This window comes from Mandrillus leucophaeus, unplaced genomic scaffold (genome assembly GCF_000951045.1).
Source record: "Mandrillus leucophaeus isolate KB7577 unplaced genomic scaffold, Mleu.le_1.0 Scaffold91, whole genome shotgun sequence".
In the NCBI taxonomy this organism is placed as follows: Eukaryota; Metazoa; Chordata; class Mammalia; order Primates; family Cercopithecidae; genus Mandrillus; species Mandrillus leucophaeus.
The window spans coordinates 1597152-1619903 of record NW_012109919.1 but is presented as its reverse complement, the minus strand read 5'-3'; the positions used below and the strand labels follow the sequence as shown (position 1 = coordinate 1619903).

The window sequence follows — 22752 nt, the reverse complement described above, 5'->3', positions numbered from 1 at the left end:
CAAATTCTTGAACACTGACAACAACAAATGCTGGTGTGGATGTGGAACAACAGGAACTCTCATTCATTGCTTGTCAGAATACAAAAGGGTGCAGCCACTTTGGAAGGCATTTTGGCAGTTTCTTACAGAACTAAACATACTCTTACCTTATGATTCAGCAATCACACTCCTTGGTATTTACTCAACAGAATTGAAAACTGTGTTCACACAAAAACCTGCACACAAATATTTATTGCAGCTTTATTCATAATTACTAAAACTTAGAAGCAACCAGGATGTACTTCAGACGGTGAGTGGATAAACAAACTGTGGCTCATCCAGTCAATTTAACATTATTCCGCACTAAAAAGAAATGAGTTATTACTACACAAAGATATAGAAAAACCATAAGGACATATTACTAAGTGAAAGAAGCTAACTGAACAATGACATTCCATTGGATTCCAACTACAGTAATGTGCTTCATAAAGTCATTTTGGTCAACAATGGACCACATGTGTAGTGGAGGTCCCATAAGAATAAAATACAGCTGAAAAATTCCTGTTGCCTAGTGATAGTCATAGGCATCATAAAGTCGTAATGCAACACATTATTCATGTGTTTGCTGCGATGCTGGGGTAAAAAAACATACCACACTGCCAGTTGCATAAAAGTCTAGCACACACAGGCCAGGCACAGTGGCTCACGCCTGTAATCCCAGTAGTTTGGGAGGCCGGAGCAGGTGGGTCACTTGAGGTCAGGAGTTTGAGACCAACATGGCCAACATAGTGAAATCCCGTCTCTACCACAAATATAAAAAAGTAGCCAGGTGTGGTGGCGTGCACCTGTAATCTCATCTACTCAGGAGGCTGAGGCAGGAGAATTGCTTGAACCCAGGCGGCAGAGATTGCAGTGAGCCGAGATTGCACCACTGCACCCCAGCCTGGGCAAGAGAGCAAGCCTCTGTCTCAAAAAAAAAAAGTCTAGCACATACAATTATGCACAGTACATAATACCCAATAATGATAATAAATGACTGATACTGGTTTATGTATTTACTATACTATATTTTTTATTGTCATTTTACAGTGTACACCTTCTACTCATTAAAACAATAAAATTAACTGTAAAGCAGCCTCAGGCAGATCCTATAGGAGGTATTCCAGAAGAAGGCACTGTTATCCTAGGAGATGATAGCTCCACGTGTGTTACTGCCCCTGAAGACCTTCCAGTGGGACAAGATGTGGAAGTGGAAGACAGTGATATTGACAATCCTGACCCTGAGTAGGCCTAGGCTAACGAGTGTGTTTGTCTCTGTGTTTTTAACAAAAAAAGTTTTTAAACTTTAAAAAAAATTTTTTGTAATTAAAGCTTAAGAATAAGAAAATATTTATGTACAGCTGCATGATGTATTTATGTTTTAGCCAAGTGTTATTACAAGAGTCAAAAATTTTAAAAAATTAAAAAGTTTTTGTAAAGTAAAAAGGTTACAGTAAGCTACAGTTCATTTATTATTGAAGAAAACTGTACAGTAAGCTACAGTTCATTTATTATTGTAGACATTTAGTGTAACCTAAGTGTACAATGTTTCTAAAGTGTACAGTAGTACACAGTACTGTCCTAGGCCTTCACATTCACTCACCACTCACTTACTCCCTGACTCGCCCAAAGCAACTTCCAGTCCTGCAAGTTTCACTCAAGTTAAGTACTCTACACAAGCATACTGTTTTTAAATCTCTTTACTGTACCTTTTCTATATTTACATATGTTTAGATATATAAATACTTACCATTGTGTTGCAATCGCCTCCAGTAATCAGTACAGTAACAAGCTACACAGGTTTGTAGCCTAGAGAGGACAGGCCATACTCGACAACCTAAGAGTGCAGGACGCTCTGCCATGCAGTCTTATGTGAATACATTCCATCATGTTCACACAATGATGCAATTGCCTAACAGTGCATTCCTCAAAACATATCCCTATGGTTAAGTGACAAATGACCGTATATTACATTCTGGAAAAGGCAAAACTAGGGAGGCATGGTGACTGGGCACAGTGGCTCACATCTGTAATTCCAGCACTTTGGAAGGCCAAGGTGGGCAGATTACCTGAGGTCAGGAGTTTGAGACCAGCTTGGTCAACATGATGAAACCCCGTCTCTACTAAAAATACAAAAAAATGAGCCAGGCAAGGTGGCTCACGCCTGTAATCCCAGCTACTTGGGAGGCTGAGACATGAGAACTGCTTGAATCAGGGAGGTGGAGGTTGCAGTGAGCTGACATCATGCCACTGCATTATAGCCTGGGTGATAAGAGTGAGACCCCATCTCAAAAAAAAAAAAAAAAAAAAAGATCTGTGGTTACCAGGGCTAGGAGTAAGAAGGATGAATAGGCAGAGTACAGAGGATTTTTAGGCAGTGAAACTACACTCTGTGATATTACAACAGTGGACACATGCCATTAAACGTTTGTCACAACCCATAGAAGGTGCAACACGGAGTAAGCCCTAATGTGAACTATGAACTTCAGTTAATGATAATCTATTTCTATAGGCTGAACCTTGTGTCTCCAACATTTGCAAACCCATAGTACCTCAGAAGATATTTTCTTTGGAGATCTTTGGAGATAAGGCCTTTAAAAGAGGTCATGAAGCTAAAAAGGAGGCTATTAGGGTATGCACCAGTCCAACCTTCTTACAGGGACTAGTGTCTCTATAAGAAGAAATCTGGACCCACAGAAAGACACCAGCAATACTCAAGTAGAGAAAAGACCAAGTATGGACATAGTGAGAAGGCAGCCATCTGCAAGCCAAGGAGAGAGAGGCCTCTGAAGAAAACAAGCCTTCTGACACCCTGACCTAGAACTTCTAACCTCCATAACTGTGAGAAAATTAATTTCTGTTGTTTAAGCCAGCAGTCCCCAACCTTTTTGGCACCAGGAACCAGTTTCATGGAAGACAATTTTTCCATGGACCGGGAAAGGGAGGGGATGGTTTCAGGATGATTCAAGTGCATTACATTTATTGTGCACTTTATTTGTATTATTACAGTGTAATATATAATGAAATAATTAAACAAGTCACCATAATGTAGAATCAGTGGGAGTCCTGAGCTTGTTTTCTTGCAACTAGATGGTCCCATCTGGGGGTGACGGGAGACAGTGACAGATCATCAGGCATTAGATTCTCATAAGGAGAGCACAACCTAGATCCCTCACATGTGAAGTTCACAGTAGGGTCCGCACTCTCATGAGAATCTGATGCTGCCACTGATCTGACAGGAGGCAGAGCTCAGGTGGTAACGTGAACAATGGGAGTGACTGTAAATACAGATGAAACTTCGCTCACTCGCCCACCACTCACCTCCTGTTGTGCAGCCCAGCTCCTAACAGGCCATAGACTGGTACCGGTCCATGGCCTGAGGACTGGGGACCCCTAGTTTAAGCCACCCAGTCTGTGGTCTTTTGTTATGGAAGCCCTAGAAAACTAATGCATATGTCAATATTGGCTCGTCAATTGGAACAAATGTACCTCACTAACCCAATATGTTAATAATAGGGGAAACTGTTGGGGAAGGGGATACAGAGGAACTCTGTGCTTGCCGTTCAATTTTTCTATAAATCTAAAAACTGTTCTAAAAATAAAGCCTATTCATATTTTTAAGTGTATTAGGTATTTTATAAAGTGAGGTTGGACCCATACGTCACACACAAAAAATGATTCAAAATGGATCATAGACATGAATGTAAGAGCTAAAACCATAAAGCTTTTGGAAAAAGTAAAAATCTTCCCAACCTTGGGTTAGGCAAAGAGTTCTTAGATTCAACACCAAAAATACAATCAATTGACAAACCTAACTTCATCAATGTTTTAAATGTTTTGTTTCAAAAGACACCACTGGGAAACATGGCAGACGGGAGGCAGGACTAGATTGCACCTCTGACTGGGACAGACAGAGCAGCGTGTGGAGGTTTGCATTGTTAATTTCTGCTCCAGAACAATTGCAGGAATAAATCAGGAAACCTGACAGGACCCACAGGCTCCCTGAAGGAAGCAGATTGCTCCTGCAGGACCCAGGAGACACCCTAAATACTGTGCTGGTATCCACGACTGAGAGACCCACAGATGGTTCACATCACAGGACTCTGCAGACAAGCCCCAGTACCAGCTGGAGCCCGGTGGACTTGCTGGGTGACTAGATCCAGAAAAGAAAGAACAATCACTACAGCTCAGCTCTCAGGAAGCCACATCCATAGGAATAGGGGGAAAGTAATACATCAAGGGAACACCCTGTGGGACAAAACAAACCTTCAGCCCTAGCCCTTCCCTCTGACAGAGGCTACCCAAATGAGAAGGAACCAGAAAACCAATTCTAGTAATATGACAAAACAAGGTTATTTAACACCTCCAAAAAATCACACTAGCTCACCAGCAATGGACCCAAACAGAGAAGAAATTCCTGATTTACCTGAAAAAGAATTTAGGAGGTTAGTTATTAAGCTAATCAGGGAGGCACCAGAGAAAGACAAAGACCATTGTAAGGAAATCCAAAAAAACGATACAAGAAGTGAAGGCAGAAAATAGATATTCAAGGAAATAGCATAAAAAATATCAAAACTCCAGGAAACAATGGACACACTTATAGAATGCAAAATGCTCTGGAAAGTCTCAGCAATAGAATTGAACAAGGAGAAGAAAGAATTTCAGAGCTCAAAGACAAGGTCTTCAAATTAACCCAATCCATCAAGACAAAGAAAAAATAATAAGAAAATATGAACAAAGCCTCCAAGAAATATGGGATTATGTTAAATGACCAAACCTAAGAATATTCAGTGTTCCTGAGGAAGAGACAAATCTAAAAGTTTGGAAAACATATTTGGGCAAATAATTGAGGAAAACTTCCCCAGTCTTGCTAGAGACCTAGACATCCAAATACAAGAACCTCAAAGAACACCTGGGAAATTCATCACAAAAAGATCATCACCTAGGCACATTGTCCTCAGGTTATCTAAAGTTAAGACAAAGGAAAGAATCTTTAAAGCTGTCAGACAAAAGCACCAGGTAACCTATAAAAGAAAACCTATCAGATTAACAGCAGATTTCTCCATAGAAACCCTACAAGCTAGAAGGGGTTAGGGCCCTATCTTCAGTCTCCTCAAACAAAACAATTAGCCAAGAAATTTGTACCCAGTGAAACTAACCTTAATGTATGAAGGAATGATACAGTCTTTTTCAGTCAATCAAATGCTGAGAGAATTCACCACTACCAAGCCACCACCACAATAACTGCTAAAAGGACCTCTAAATCTTGAAACAAATCCTAGGAACACATCAAAACAGAACCTCTTTAAAGCATAAATCTCACAGGACCTATAAAACAAAAATACAATTTAAAAAAACAAAAACAAAAAACCAAGGTATACAGGCAACAAACAGCATGACGAATGGAATGGTACCTCATATCTCAGTACTAACATTGAATGTAAATGGCCCAAATCGTCCACTTAAAAGATACAGAATTGCAGAATGGATAAGAATTCATCAGCCAACTATCTGCTGTCTTCAAGAGACTTACTTAATAAGGACTCACACAAACTAAAGATAAAGGGGTAGAAACAGACATTACAGGCAAAAACGAGCAAGAATATTCTTATATCAGACAAAACAAACTAAAGCAGCAGCAGTTAAAAAAGGCAAAGAGGGGCATTATAATAATGATAATTTTATTTCCAACAGGAAAATATCACAATCCTAAACGTATATGCACCTAACACTAGAGCTCCCAAATTTATAAAACAATTACTACTAAACCTAAGAAATGAGATAGACAGCAACACAATAATAGTGAGGGACTTCAATACTCCACTGACAGCACTAGACAGGCCATCAAGACAGAAAGTCAACAAAGAAACAATGGATTTAAACTATACCCTGGAACAAATGGACTTAACAGATATACAGAACATTCCATCCAACAACCACAGAATATACATTCCATTCAACAGTGCATGGAACTTTCTCCAAGACAGACCACATGATAGACCATAAAATGAGCTTCAATAAATTAAGAAAACTGAAATGATATCAAGCACCCTCTTAGACCACAGTAGAATAAAACTGGAAATCAATTCCAAAAGGAACCTCCAAAACCATGCATATACATGGAAATTAAATAACCTGCTCCTGAATGATCACTGGGTCAAAAATGAAATTAAAGGGAATTTAAAAATTCTTCAAACTGAACAGCAATAGTGACACAGCCTATTAAAACTTCCAGGACACAGCAAAGGCAGTGCTAAGAGGAAAGTTCATAGCCCTAAACACCTACATCAAAAAGTCTGAAAGAGCATAAACAGACAGTCTAAGGTCACACCACCTCAAGGAGCTAGAGAAACAAGAACAAACCAAACCCAAACCCAGCAGAAAAAAGGAAATAACCAAGATCAGAGCAGAACTAAATGAAATTGAAACAAACAAACAAAAAATACAAAAGATAAATGAAACAAAAAGCTGGTTCTTTGAAAAGATGAATAAAATTGATAGACCATTGGCAAGATTAACCCAGAAAAGAAGAGAGAAAATCCAAATAAGCTCAATAAGAAATTAAATGGGAGATACTACAACTGACACCACAGAAATACAAAAGAACATTCAAGGCTACTATGAACACCTTTACATGCATAAACTAGAAAACCTAGAAGAGATGGATAAATTCCTGGAGAGATACAACCCTCCTAGCTTAAATCAGGAAGAATGAAATACCCTGAATAGACCGATAACAAACAGCATGATTGAAATGGCAATTTAAAAATGACCAACAAAAAAAGTCCAGGACCAGATGGATTTACAGCAGAATTCTACCAGACATTTACAGAAGGATTGGTACCAATCCTACTGACACTATTCCACAAAATAGAGAAAGAGGGAACACTCCCTAAATCATTCTATGAAGCCAATATCACCCTAACACCAAAAGCAGGAAAGGACATAGCCAAAAAAGAAAACTACAGACCGAATCCCTGATGAACATAGATGCTAAAATCCTTAACAAAATACTAGCTAACCGCATCCAACAACATATCAAAAAGATAATCCACCATGATCAAGTGGGTTTTATACCAGGGATGTAGGATGGTTTAACATACACGAGTCAATAAATGTGATACATCACATAAACAGAATTAAAAACAAAATTCACATGATCATCTCAATAGATGCAGAAAAAGCATTAGACAAAATCCAGCATCACTTTATGATTAGAACTCTCAGCAAAATCGGTACACAAGGGACATACTCCAATATAATTAAAGCCATGTATGACAAACCCACAGCCAACATAATATTGAATGGGGAAAAGTTGAAAGCATTCCCTCTGAGAACTGGAACAAAACAAGCATGCCCACTCTCACCACTCCTCTTCAACATAGCCAAACTCTGGAAGTCCTAACCAAGCAATCAGACAAGAGAAAGAAATAAAGGGCATCCACATCAGTAAAGAGAAAGTCAAACTGTCACTATTTGCTGATGATATACTCGTTTACCTAGAAAACCCTAAAGACTCCTCTAGAAAGCTCCTAGAACTGATGGAAGAATTCAGCAAAGCTTCCAGATACAAAATTAATATACACAAATCACTAGCTCTTCTATACACCAACAGCAACCAAGCAGGGAATCAAATTAAGAACTCAACCCCTTTTATAATAGCTGCAAAAAAAAAAGAAATACTTAGGAATACACCTAATCAAGAAGGTGAAAAACCTCTACAAGAAAAACTACAAGACACTGCTGAAAGAAATCATAGATGACACAAACAAATGGCAACACATCCCACGCTCATGGATGGGTAGAATCAATATTGTGAAAATGACAATACTGCCAAAAGCAATCTACAAATTCAATGTATTTCCCATCAAAATACCACCATCATTCTTTGCAGAATTAGAAAAAATTCATATGGAACCAAAAAGATCCTGCATAGCCAAAGCAAGACTAAGCAAAAAGAAGAAATATGGAGGCATCACATTACCTGATTTCAAACTACACTATGAGGCCATAGTCACCAAAACAGCATGGTACTGGTATAAAAATAGGCACAAAGACCAATGGAATAGAATAGAGAACCCAGAATAAACCCAAATACTTATAGCCAACTGATCTTCGACAAAGCAAACAAAAACATAAAGTGGAGAAAGGACACTCTTTTCAACAAATGGTGCTGGGATAATTGGCTAGCCACATGTAGGAGAATGAAATTGGATCCTTATCTCTCACCTTATATAAAAATCAATTCAAGATGGATCAAGAACTTAAATCTAAGACATAAAACTATAAAAATTCTAGAAGATAACATTGGAAAAACCTCTCTAGATATTGGCTTAGGCAAGGGTTTCATGATCAAGAACCCAAAAGCAAATGCAATACAAACAAAGATAAATTGCTGGGACTTAATTAAACTAAAGAACTTTTGCATGGCAAAAGGAACAGTCAGCAGAGTAAACAGACAACACACAGAGTGAGATAAAATCTTCACAATCTATACATCTGACAAAGGATTAATATCCAGAATCTACAATGAACTCAAACAAATCAACAAGAAAAAAACAAACAATCCCGTCAAAATGTGGGCTAAGGACATGAACAGCCAATTCTCAAAAGAAGATATACAAATGGCCAACAAATATATGAAAAAAATGCTCAACATCACTAATGATCAGGGCAATGCAAATCAAAACCACAATGTAATACCACCTTACTCCTGCAAGAATGGCCATAATCAAAAAGTAGTAGATGTTGGTGTGGCTGTGGTGAACAGGGAACACTTCTACACTGCTGGTGGCAATGTAAACTAGTACAACCACTATGGAAAACAGTGTGGAGATTCCTTAAAGAACTAAAAGTAGAACTACCATTTGATCCAGCAATCCCACTACTGGGTATCTACCCGGAGGAAAAGAAGTCATTATAAAAAATAAAAAAAAAAGATACTTGCACATGTGTGTTTATAGCAGCACAATTCTCAATTACAAAATCAGGGAACCAACCCAAATGCCCATCAATCAACAAATGAATATAGAAACTGTGAGAGAGAGATATATACACACATACACATACATACACATGATGGACTACTACTCAGACATTATAAAAGAAATGAACTAATGGCATTCGTAGCGACCCAGATGAGACTGGAGACTATTATTCTAGGTGAAGTAACTCAGGAATGGAAAACCAAACATATGTTCTCATTCATAAGTGGGAGCTAAGCTATGATGATGCAAAGGTGTAAGAATGACACAATGGACTTTGGGGACTCAGGGGGAAAGGAAGGGAAGGGAGTGAGAAATAAAATTCTACAAATAGGGTACAGTGTATACTGCCCAGGTGATGGGTGCACCAAAATCTCACAAATCACCACTAAAGAACTTACTCATGTAACCAAACACCACCTGTTCCCCAATAACTTATAGAAATTTAAAAAAAAGAAAAGACATCACTAAGAAAATGAAAAAACAAGCCACAGACTGCAAGAAAATGTTTACAAATCACATTTCTGATAAAAGACTTAGATTCAAAATACATAAAGAACTCTAAATTCAATAAGAAAACAAACAACCCTATTAAAAATGGACAGAAAATCTGAACAGACATTTCTTCAAAGAAAACACACAAATGACTACTTATCAATTAAAAAATATTTCACACCCTAAGTCCTTAGGGAAATGCAAGTTACAACTACAGTGAAATGCCACTTTTTGGCCTACTAGAATGGCTATAATAAAAACACAATAACAACTGTTGACAAGGATGTGGAGAAATTGAAACCCTCATCTACTGCTGATGGAAATGTATTATGGTACAGCCACTTTGTGAAACAGTTTGTCAGTTACTTAAGAAGTCAAACATAAGCTTACCCAATGACCCAGCAATTCTACTCTTAGGAACCTATCCAAAAGAAATGAAAACAATGCCTATGCAAAGACATGTTTGTGAATGTTTATAGCAGGGTAATTCATAATAGCCTAAAAGTGGAAACAACCCATCAACTGATAGATGCATAAACAAAATGTGATATTCATACAATGGAATACTACTCAGCAATAAAAAGGAACAAAATATTAACACATGCTACAATTTGGATGAACCTTGAGAACACACTGTGCTAAATGAAAAAGAAACCAGATGCGGCCAGGTGCAGTGGCTCCGGCCTGTAATCTCAGCACTTTGGGAAGCCAAGGCAGGCGGATCATAAGGTCAGAAGATCAAGACATCCTGGCTAACATGGTGAAACCCCATCTCTACTAAAAATACAAAAAATTAGCCAAGCGTGGTGGTGGGCACCTGTAGTCCCAGCTACTCGGGAGGCTGAGGCAGGAGAATGACATGAACCCGGGAGGCAGAGCTTGCAGTGAGCTGAGATCACGCCACTGCACTCCAGCCTGGGCGACAGAGCAAGACTCCGTCTCAAAAAAAAGAAAGAAAGAAACCAGATGCAAAAGATTGCATATTTCATCATTCCATTTATGTGAACTGTCCTGGAAAGGCAAGTTGGTAGAGACAGAACAGATCAGTGATTGCTTGGAGCTGGGATGGAAACAGACTGACAGCAAACAGACAGTATTTTTGGAGGGGTGATGGAAATGTACTAAAACTGGATTTTGATGATGGTTACACAACTCTCTAAATGTGCCAAAAATCACTGACTTATACACTTATAATTGGCAAATGTTATGGAATGCAAAAATTATTTGACAAATTGAATTATTCAATTAATAATTATTCAAAATTATTCAAAAATATTCAATAAAATTGATTTCTTAAAAATACAATGGATTAATTTTTTTAAAAAAGATTGTAACATATCAATTATAAAAAAGGGAAAAGAGTAACTTTACAGTGGAGAAATCTAGCAGACACTCTCTTAACTGTGATCAGGGTTATCACTAGTAGTAATGTTCATATCATGCACCCCACCTCTCTGACATGATGTGAGGAGAAAGGTACTTCCCTTTTCCCCCAAATTCAAAGCCCCACAGTCAAATAATGAGTAAACATCAGGCAAGTATATATTAACGGACATTCTATAGATCACCTGACCAGTACTTCTCAAAAGTGTCCAGATGGTGAAAAACAAGGAAAAACCAAGAAGAGGTCTCAGATTGGAAGAGTAGACTAAAGAGACTTGAGGACTAAATGTAACATGGTATGCTGGATCAGGAAGAGAGATTGTTATGGTCTGAATGTGTCCCCCAAAATTCATATATTAAAACTTAATCACCAAAGTGATAGTATTAAGAGATAGGGCCTTTAGAGGGTAATTAGGCCCTGAAGGCTTCAGCCTCATGGATGAGATTGGCACCCCTATGAAAGGACTGGAGGGATTGAGTGGAAAGGGGCCCTTTTCTCCCCTTTCCATCCTTTCACCATGTGAGGACACAGCATTCATCCCCTCAGGAAGATACATTAACAAGACGCCATTTGGAGGCAAATGGCAGGACTCATTTGGGTCCTCACTATACATTGAACCTGCTAGTATCTTGATCTTAGACTTCTCAGCCTCTAGAACTGTGAGAAATAAATTTCTATTGCTCATAATTACCCAATCTGCGGTATTTTGTTATAGCACCACAAACAGACTAAAGTGGGGATTAATATCTAGAAAATATAAAGAACCATTCAGCCTCAACAACATAAAAAAATCTGCAAGTCCATAGCTTACATCATATTCAACAGTGAAAAGCTGCAAGATAGTCCTCTAAGATCAATAACAAGGATATTCACTCTTGCCACTTCTATTCAACATAGTACTAGAAGTACTAGCCACAGCAATGCGGCAAGAGAAAGAAATAAAAGCCATCCAAACTGGAAAGCAAGAAGTTAAATTGTCTCTGCAGCAGATGACATAACCTTTACTTTGTCTTTCTTTTCTTTCTTTTTCTTTCTTTTTTATTTTCTTTCTTTTCCTTCCTTCCTTCTTCTTTCTCTTTCTTTCTTCTTTTCTTTTCCTTCCTTCCCTTCCTTCCTTCCTTCCTTTCTTTCTTTCTTTACTTCCTTCCTTCTTTCTTTCTTTTCCTTTCTTTCTCTTTTATTTTTGAGACAGGGTCTCACTCTGTCAACCAGGCTGGAGTGCACTGGCATGATCATAACTCACTGTAGCCTAAAACTCCCAGGCTCAAGCAATCCTCCCGCCTCAGCCTCCCAAGGAGCTGGGACAACAGGCACACCACCATACCTGGCTAATTACTTTTTGATTTTTTTTGTAGAGACAGGGTCTCCCTATGTTACCCAGGTTGGTCTCTCAAACTCCTGGGCTCAAGTGAGCCTCTGGCCTTGGCCTCCCAAAGTGCTGAGATTTCAGGGATGAGTCACTGTGCCCAGCTGATACAATCTTATATATAAAAAAAATCCTAAAGACTATGTTAAAAAAAACTATTAGAACTAATAAATAAATTCAATAAATTTACAGGATACAAAATCAACATACAAAAATCAGTAGTGTTTTTACACACTAACAATGAACCATCCAAAAGAGAAATTAAGGAAACAATCTCATTTACAATAGCTACAACAAATAAAACAAAAACAAAATACCTTAGGAATAAATTTAACAAAAGAGATAAAATTCTATACAATGAAAACTGTAACACTGATGAAAGAAATTGAAGAAGACACAAATAAATGAAAATTATCCCATGTTCATGGATTGGAAAAATTAATACTGTTGAAATGTCCCTGCTACCCAAAGTTATCTGTAGATTCAACACGTTCTCTCTCAAAATTCCAATGACATTTTTCACAGATATAGAAAAAAAATCCTAAAATTTGTATAGAACCACGAAAGACCCAAATACTCAAAGTGATCTTAATCAGAAAGAATAAAGCCACAGGCATCACACTCTGTGATTTTAAAACATATACAAAACTATAGTAATCAAAATAGCATAGAACTGACATAAAAACAGACTGATACACCAATGGAACACAACAGGGAGCCCAGAAATGAACTCACATATGTACAATCAGTTGATTTTTGACAAAGATGCCAAGAACACACATTGGAAAAAGGACAGTCATTTCACTAAATGGTGTTGGGAAAACAGGATATCCACATGCAAAAGAATGAAATTAGGCTCTTATCTCACATCATATACAAAAGCCAACTCAAACTGGATTAAAGATTTAAATGTAAGGCTGAAACCTGTAAAACTACTATAATGTCATGGAAAGCTCCATGACATTGGTCTGGACAATGGTTTTTTTTTTAATATGATCCTGAAGCATAGGCAACAAAAGCAAAAATACCCAAAGGGGACTACATCAAACTAAAAAGCTTCTGCATAACAAAAGAAACAATCAACAGAATGAAAAGGCAGCCTACAGAACGGGAGAATATTTGCAAAGCATACATCAGATGAAGGGTCAATATCTAAAACATATAAGGAATGCAGACAACCTAATAGCAAGAAAACAAATAACCCATTTTAAAAATGGGTGCATGATCTCATTTACATGTAGAATCTAAAAAAGTCCAATTCATAGAAGCAGAGAGTAGGATGGTGGTTACCAAGGGCTAGAGGTGGGGAGAAACTGGGAAGATGTTGGTCAAAAGATACAAAATTTCACATACACAGGAGAATGACTTAAGAAATCTACTGTACAACATGGTGACTACAGTTAATAACAACATATAGTATACTTGAAAATTGTTATGAGAGTAGATTTTAAGTGTTCTCACTACAAATTACTGATAAATATGTGAGGTAATACATATATTAATTAGTTTGATTTAGCCATTCCACAATCTATACATATTTCAAAACATCCTGTTGTACACCAAAAAATATATATATATATCTGTCAATTTAAAAAACTTTAAATATGAATAATGTTATGTAACCATCATCACCATCCATGTCCAGAACTCCTTCCATATTATAAATGGAAACTCTGTACCCATTAAACAGTAACTCCCTGTTTCCCTCTCCCTCTAGTTCTTCAAACCACCATTGTGCTTCGTATGAATTTGAGATAAATTCACAATTTGAATATGAGTATTTTTTAAATTAATATTTTTTAATTGCCAGGAAATATTGTATATGTCTTTGGTGTACAACATGATGTCTTGAAATATGTATAGATTATGGCCAGGCGTGGTGGCTCACTCCTGTAATCCCAGCACTTTGGGAGGCCAAAGTGGGTGGATCACAAGGTCAGGAGATCAGGACCAACTTGACTAACACAGTGAAACCCTATCTCTACTAAAAATGCAAACAATTAGCTGGGCGTGGTGGCAGGCGCCTGTAGTCCCAGCTACTCAGGAGGCTGAGGCAGGAGAATGGCGTGAACCCAGGAGGCGGAGCTTGCAGTGAAACGAGATCGTGCCACTGCACTCCAGCCTGGGTGAAACAGTGAGACTCTGTCGCAAAAAAGAAATATGTATAGATTATGTAATTTAAAAAAATTTTTTTAATTATGTACACACAACCAATACAAAAAATAAGCAAAGGATTTGAATAAATACTTCTCCAAAGAAGATATACAAACGGCCAATAAGCATGTAAAAACATGCTCAGTAATCTTTAGGGAAATGCAAATCAAAACTACGAGATACCACTTCACATCCATTAGGATGGTTACCATAAAGAAATAAGTGTTAGAAAAAATGGGGAGAAATTACAACCCTTGTGCACTGTTGGTAAGAATGTAAGGTGGTACAGCCACCATGGGAAACAGTGCGGCGGTTCCTCAAAAAATGAAACCTAGAATTGCCACATGATCCAGCAATTCCAGTTTTGAGTGTATGCCTAAACCAGAGTCTCAAAGAGATATTTGTATACCCATGTTTACAGCAACATTATTCACAACAGCTACAACATGGATGCAATCCAAGTGTCCACTAACAAATGAATCAATAAGCAATATGTGGCATATACATACAGTGGAATATTATTCAGTTTTAAAAAGGAAGGACATTCTGACACATGCTATAACACAGGTGAAACTGGAGGACATTATGCTAAGTGAAATAAGCCAGTCACAGAAGGAAAAATACTGAGTGATTCCACTTATATGAGGCACTTAACATCGTCAGATTCAAACAAAGTAAAATGGTAGTTTCAAGAACTGGAGAAAGAGTGAAATGGCGAGTTATTGTTTAATGGGTACAGTTTCCATTTTATAATATGGAAAGTGTTCTGGAGATGGATAGTGGTGATGGTTATACAACATCATCAATATATTTAATACCATTGAACCATACACTTAAAAATAAGTAAGATGCATTTTATTTTATGTGTATTTTACTACAATAAAAAAATTGGGAACAAAAAGCAAAGAAACCACCAAAAAATTATAGAATTAATAGGAGATTTTAGCAAGACTGACAAACCCAAAATCAATACTTAAAAATCTATATATTGGCCAAGGCAGGCAGATTGCCTGAGCTCAGGATTTTGAGACCAGCCTGGGCAACACGGTGAAACCCTGTCTCTACTAAAATACAAAAAATTAGCCAGGGTGGTGGCGTGTGCCTGTAGTCCCAGCTACTCAGGAGGCTGAGGCAGGAGAATCACTTGAACCCGGGAGGCGGAGGTTGCAGTGAGCCGAGATCACGCCACTGCACACCTGGGCAACAGACCAAAACTCCATCTCAAAAAAAAAAACAACAACTATATATTAGAAACAATTGGAAAAAGACTTTAAAATAAGATATCATTTCATAACCATCAGATCAGCAACCACTAAAACGCTGGACAATACCAAGTGTTGGCAAAGATAAGGAGCAACAAAGCCTTCAACCTTCTGCTGGTGAGAATATAAACGGCTACAGTCATTTAGCAAAACAGTTGAGCTTGGTCATTACCTAGGAATGCTGAACTCGTGCCTACTCCACAGGTGGAAAGCCCAGTTCAAGTTATATACCCTAGATCAGTGTTTCTTAAACATTTTTCATTATGGCCAATTCAAGTAGCCTTTTAAGACATTTTTAATTAAATACTAATAAAAAATAAGACTTTGTTAAATAATGTTGATCTTTGAAAAGCCACAAATGACTGTAAATATCTAGGATTTTTTTTGCTCCCCAAGAACAAATCACTGTCTCATTGGGGGCAATACCTCCTTGCTGAGAATGTGTGCCTTAGGTCAGTGGTTCTCACACTTTAAAGTACATGAGAATCACCTGCAGGGCTTGTTAACACAGACTGCTGGGCCCCACTGCAGAGTTTCTGATTCAGTAAGTCTGGGGAAGAGCTCGGAATTCCTGTATCCTACACTACATGAGCAGCACAAAGCTGTGTCCTCTGGGGGGGTTCTAAAAATTAGAGTTGTCAACAAAGGGCTGCCTGGTGGTCTTGACTAAGAGTATTCCAGCCCATGACACCAGAATACTTTTAGGTGAGACCACCAGGATTCCTCCATGGATTATTATGGGATATCTGCCAAACCCGTAGCTCTTCTTTAAAATTGCCCCACCGTAGCCTCAGTTAAAGAGACAGGGCTAGACAGCCATCTCTGATCCACAGCACCCAGCCACTTGACCACAGTTGAGCAAAAGGTGGACCCATGATCCATCCATAAGAAACCAATCCACCAGCCAGCTGGACTAGCACTATAGTAGGTCCCGGCCCTTGAAAGCAGTACAGTTAGAAGCCAGGCTGGCATCACAGCAAACTAAAGTCAACATTCTAAGGGAGCAAGAAACTTCAGTAAGTAAAGGAAGCTGGTCTGCAAAGAGACTAGCAGAGTAGCACCCCACTAGCAGCTGTGGGGTCACCATCCCGGCCTTAGAAGCCAGGCAGCACCCCCACGAACTTCCCTTGCCCTCTTCCAGTGCCCTCCCTTCCTGTAATTCCAGGAGTAGGCCTCTGTTCCTTGCAGTGGCAAGTCCCTTCTCTTTGGGTGGCAGACTTGGTACCTGAAACAACACTGCACTCTTGCCCCTCCATTTTTTGCTATGCTTCTACTAAAGTCCGGAAGACGGCAAGGGGGTCCCTGCTTGATGGGACAACAGTACAGGAGGTCCCTGTGGGCCTGGTGTCTGGGGAAGACAGAGAACAGAAGGCCCTGGTGACAGGCAGGTCTGAGTCCCACTCCACAGTGTCACTGTCGTCTCACAGGTCCCATGCTTGCCTGGGCTCCAAATCACCTAGTTTAATATTTTTAAGTGTTGCCCTTGTATTTGTTTAAGGACTTTCAGGAATCATTTGTGTTGGGCTTTCAGGCATCTGAAATGCAAAGGTGTTCTTTTTAGATTTTTACACAAAACCAAAATACTTACTAGCTCTGCCTTAAATTGGCCGACTCTCCACTCCCCAGTCCAGTATTTTCTTCCCTTGAATGCTAACAGTTTTGTGGAATGGTGGTTTTAAAGCAAAAGTTAAAGTAAAACCTCACAATTTTGATTACCTAGGGAAAATTTCAACATGAAATAGTGAATGGCTGAAGTGTCAATATTTTGTAAGAAAGACAATTACAGAACCATCAAACAAAGGGAGAAACTCAAACCACCCTATTAGCAAAATGTGTCCAAAGAGGGGTCTACCTGAAAATATCTTGTTTATTCTGTATGAAGGCACTCACTTGTTTGAAAACTGACTGGGCTCTTCAGCAGTAATTGGACACAAACTACTGATACACACATTATTGTGAATGAATCTCAAAGGCACTATGCTGAGTGAAAGAAGTCAGTCTCCAATGGCTAAACACCGCCTGATTTCACATATAGGATATTCTAAAAGAGACAAAACTGTAGTGATGGAGAACAGACCAGTGGTTGCTGGGGTTATGGGAAGGGGGGATGAAGCGTATGGGGGAGGTAATGAAACTATTGTTTATTTTCATTGTGGTTGTGGTTATTCAAACCTATACATGGGTTAAAATTCACAGAGTTGTAAAGCCCCCCGAAAACGAATTTTACGCTACAACTTTTAAAAATAAGATTTAGTTCCTGGCCCGCGGCCGTCGGGTGTGAGCTGCGCCAACCGCTCTGAGGGTTCGTGGCCCACCACTCCTTCGCCATCTCTGCCGCCACCGTCCACGCTCAGCGTCGTAGAGAAGATGATGGGTCGGAACAGCGCCATCGCCGCCGGTGTATGCGGAGCCCTTCTTATTGGGTACTGCATCTACTTCGACCGCAAAAGACGAAGTGACCCCAACTTCAAGAACAGGCTTTGAGAACGAAGAAAGAAACAGAAGCTTGCCAAGGAGAGAGCTGGGCTTTCCAAGTTACCTGACTTTAAAGATGCTTTAAAGTTACCTGACTTTAAAGAAGTTCTTCCTTGAAGAAATACAGCTTGGTGAAGAGTTACTAGTTCAAGGTGAATATGAGAAGGGCGTAGACCATATCACAAATGCAATTGTTGTATGTGGACAGCCACAGCAGTTACCGCAGGTCTTACAGCAAACTCTTCCACCACCAGTGTTCCAGATGCTTCTGACTAAGCTCCCAACAATTAGTCAGAGAATTGTAAGTGCTCAGAGCTTGGCTGAAGATGATGTGGAATGAGAAACAAATGTCAACATAATAAAATCTCAGTTAAAAATATTTTTTAAATTTTTGGTAGTCGAGTAGCTCTGGGGGAATAAGGGCAAATATGAACTACACTGAAATCTACCAAAGTTAATGTTTACTTTGTGTAGATCCATTTGTCTATTTTATTTATTTTTCCCAGTGAAAAGTGTATTTTGGTAGATACACTTTTTATTCATTTTATACACTTTTTATTCATTTTATAAATACACTGTGAGTTACTAAAAAATAAAAAATAAGATTTAAAGTTACTTGCAGACAGAAAAGGTATAGCTAAAATGCTTAGAAACAATGTATACTCTGCCAGGCGTGGTGGCTCATGCCTGTAATCCCAGTACTTTGGGAGGCTGAGGAGGGCAGATCACAAGGTCAGGAGTTCCAGACCAACCTGGCCAACATGGTGAAACCCCGTCTCTACTAAAAATACAAAAATTAGCTTGGCGTGGTGGCACGTGTCTGTAATCCCAGCTACTCAGGAGGCTGAGGCAGGAGAATCACTTGAACCTGGGAGGCAGAGGTTGCAGTAAGCAGAGATTGTGCCACTGCACTCCATCCTGGGTGACAAAGCAAGACTCCATCTCAAAAAAAAAAAGAAAGAAAGAAAGAAAAGAAACAAAATATACCCTTCAGTAGGCGTATTAGTCTGTTCCCACATTGCTATAAAGAAATACCTGAAACTGGGTAATTTATAAGAAAAAAGGTTTGAGTAGCTCAGGGTTCTACAGGCTGTACAGGAAGCATGGCTCGGGAGACCTCAAGAAACTTTCAATCATGGCCGACGGCAAAGAGGAAGCAGGCACATCTTACACAGCCAGAGCAGAAGGAAGAGAAACTGAAAGGGAAGGTACTACGCACTTTTAAACAGCTAGAACTTTTGAGAATTCATTCACATCATGAGAACAACAGGGGGAAGTCCACCCCATGACCCAATTACTTCCCACTGGGCCCCCACTCCACCACTGGGGGTTACAATTGGACATGAAATTTGGGCGGGGCCACAAATCCAAACCATATCAGTAGGTAAAACCTGGCCCCTGTGATCCTATTTATGCAATGAATTTGTACGTTTTGTTTTCCTCACAGAATGAAATTATAAACTTCAGCCAAGTCCAGGCTAAATTAACAGACATTCTGAATCATATGGATCTAAGCTTACGAAGAGAAACTGTTGTACTGAAAAGTGAGGAAGCATGCCATTTGCTGTGCGCATCTCTCAAACACCAATACAGCACCACCACATAACACTGTGGCAGGCACCAAGACAGAGCCAAGGCTGAAGAAGCATCAATAACTGTTCTGAACTTTTGAACTACAAACCCTTCCTATAGTCAATTAAACCACATGTACTCACTGGCAAATTTTCTTAACTTACATATGTAAAATAACAAAATATCACAAAATATACCTAATCACTATCAAAATTACTTTTTGTTTAATTTACCTGCATGCATAGCAACCGTTTTTTAATTCATCTAAATAGATCCCTCTCTCAACTTACAGGAAGAGATGGGAAAGCAAGGAACAAAATTCTATGTTCTATGCATGAACAGAATATTAGATAATGCTGGTGAGATGAAGTGGTCCTGCAAATCCCTACATATAATAACTATTAAAAAAATAAATTTAATAAAATATTTAAAGAAACTGCAAGATATCCAAAAGCAGAGAGAAGCCAGAGGAAAATTGGCTGGGCGCAGTGGCTCACGCCTGTAATCCCAGCACTTTAGGAGACCGAGGCAGGTGGATCACGAGGTCAGGAGATCGAGACCATCCTGGTTAACACCGTGAAACTCTGTCTCTACTAAAAAAATACAAAAAATTAGCCAGGCGTGGTGGCGGTCGCCTGTAGTCCCAGTTACTCGGGAGGCTGAGGCAGGAGAATGGCGTGAGCCCGGGAGGCGGAGTTTGCAGTGAGCCCGGATTGTGCCACTGCACTCCAGCCTGTGCAACAGAGTGAGACTCCATCTCAGAAAAAAACAAAAAAGAAGCTAGAGGAAAATTTACTTTCAGAAAACTGCAACCAAAATCGGTAGAACCTGTGAGTTTACAGCTTACCAGCCACAGGATTAATTCCACCTGCAAGGCTACAAAAAAAAACATTGGTGGGAAAAATCGCAGCCTTACCAGCTAAATGTGTCAAATATCAGAATTCAGGATGGGAAAAGAAGCAGAAATTTAATGAGGAAGCCCTAGCAGCATGAGAACCACAGAATTAGTGAGACCCAAATTCAGAGCATAAACTTCCCAAATCTGGCTTATAGCTAGTCTACATATGAGTGGGGCAGACCCCAAGGGATCCGGCAAAAAAGAAGTCAGAGCCCAGAGAGATACCCACTCTTGAAAGATGGAACTACACAGGATTAGACCTCTGTGTCCTCACCCAAATCTCATCTCGAATTGTGGTCCCCACATGTTAAGGGAGAGACCTGTAATACCCACATGTCAAAGGAGGGAGGTGATTGCAGTTTAAATCCAGGGAAGTTCAATGCCTGCTAAAACAAAAATCTCAAAATCCTCAGGGAAAAAAAAAAAAAAATCAGTTGCTGCAATGACTAGTTTTCAACCAAAAATTACTAAATATGCAAAGAAACAGGAAAGTGTGACCCTTACTCAGGAAAAAAAATAATGGTGGTCAATAGAACTGACTTTACAAAGGTGATTCAGATTCATCTGCCATCTATAATTCGCTGCTAGGTCGATTGAAAAATTAAGGGAAGCTGTATTAGTCTGTTTTGTGCTGCTATAAAAGAATACCTGAGGCTGGGTAATTTGTAAAGAAGGGAGGTTTATTTGGTTCCTGGTTGTGCAGGCTGTACTAGAAGCATGGCACCAGCATCTGCTTCTGGTGGGGCCTCAGGAAGCTTCCATTCATGGTGGAAGGCAAAGGAGAGCAGCCGTGTCACATGGAGAGAGAGAGAGCAAGAGAGGGATGGGAGGTGCCATGCTTTTTTAAACAATCTGCTCTAGTATGAACTAATACAGCTAGACTCACTCAGTATCACAGGGAAGGTGCCAAGTCATTCATGAGAGATCTGTCCCCATGACCCAGACACCTCTCAGTAGGCCCCATCTCCATCTCCAACAATAGGGGTCACATTTTAACCTGAGATTTGGAGGGGACAAATATCCAACCTGTATCAGAAGTATTTTGGCCTGAAGGAAAACGACACTGGATAGCAACTGTTTAAAAGAGCATGTCTCCTCCCCACTCTTGCTCCCTTGCAGATATGAATGACACCACCAATCACTGTAACCTGACAGTTCTAAACATTACACCCAACAACTGCAGAATATACTCTTTTAAGTCCCCACAGAATGTTCCCAAAGATAGACCACACACTAGGTCATAAAACAACTCTCGTTTTCAGATTATTAAAATATAGCAGACTATATTCTCTTACTGCAGCAGAATTAAATTAGAAATCAACAAAAAATAAAACATCAGAGATAGCCCCCAAATATCTGGAAATTAAAAACTCACTTTTAAAGAACCCTTAGAAATCACAAAGTATTTTAGAAAATATTTTCAACTGAAAAATAGTGAAAATTGATCAATTAGACTTCTTCAACATTTAAAACTTTTGCTCTTTGAAAACCACTGTCATCAAAATGAAAATGTTTTCAAAACATATATCTGATAAAAAGCTTTTATCTAAAACATTTAAAGAGTTTTTGAAGCTCAATAATTTAAAAAACAACTAAAAATGGGCAAAAATATTTGAACAGACTCTTCATCAAACAAGTTATATGACCATCAAATAAGCACATGTTCAATATCATCCATCATTAGTGAAATAGTGAAATGTGAATTAAAACCAAAATCAGCCACCACTTCACACCTTATGGACTGGCTAAAATGAAAAAGACTGACAATACCAAGTACTAGCAAGGATGTGGTGCAACTATAACTCTCAGACATTGCTGCTGGTAATATATATATTGATTGCATCCCTCATTCTGTCTCCCTAAAAATGTTAATCCATAAAAAGGTAGTAAAAAATGTTTAAAGTTGGCAATGAACACCTGAAAAACACATTTGCTTTATTTATTTTATTTTCTACAGGTTTGACACTTTTTTTTTTTTTTTTTTTTTTTTTTTTGAGACAGGGTCTCACTCTTTTACCCAGGATGGAGTGCAGTGGCATGACCTCGGCTCAAGTGCTTTCCACCTCAGCCTCCTGAGTAGCTGGGACCACAAGCGTGCACCACCATGCCCAGTTGGTTTTTGTACTTTTAGTAGAGATGAGGTT

The 22752-nt window shown here is 39.0% G+C and overlaps 1 protein-coding gene and 1 pseudogene across 2 annotated transcripts in view; one reads left to right on the top strand and one right to left on the bottom strand.

Moving 5' to 3' along the window:
• The window catches only part of FAM169B (family with sequence similarity 169, member B), a 115064-nt gene that overhangs the window by 14833 nt on the left and 77479 nt on the right, over positions 1-22752 (bottom strand). The gene's annotated exons all lie outside the window — the stretch shown is intronic.
• On the top strand, positions 18031-18517 carry LOC105531807 (annotated as a pseudogene). Its single transcript, XR_001004860.1, has one exon. The product of XR_001004860.1 is annotated as a mitochondrial import receptor subunit TOM20 homolog pseudogene (transcript).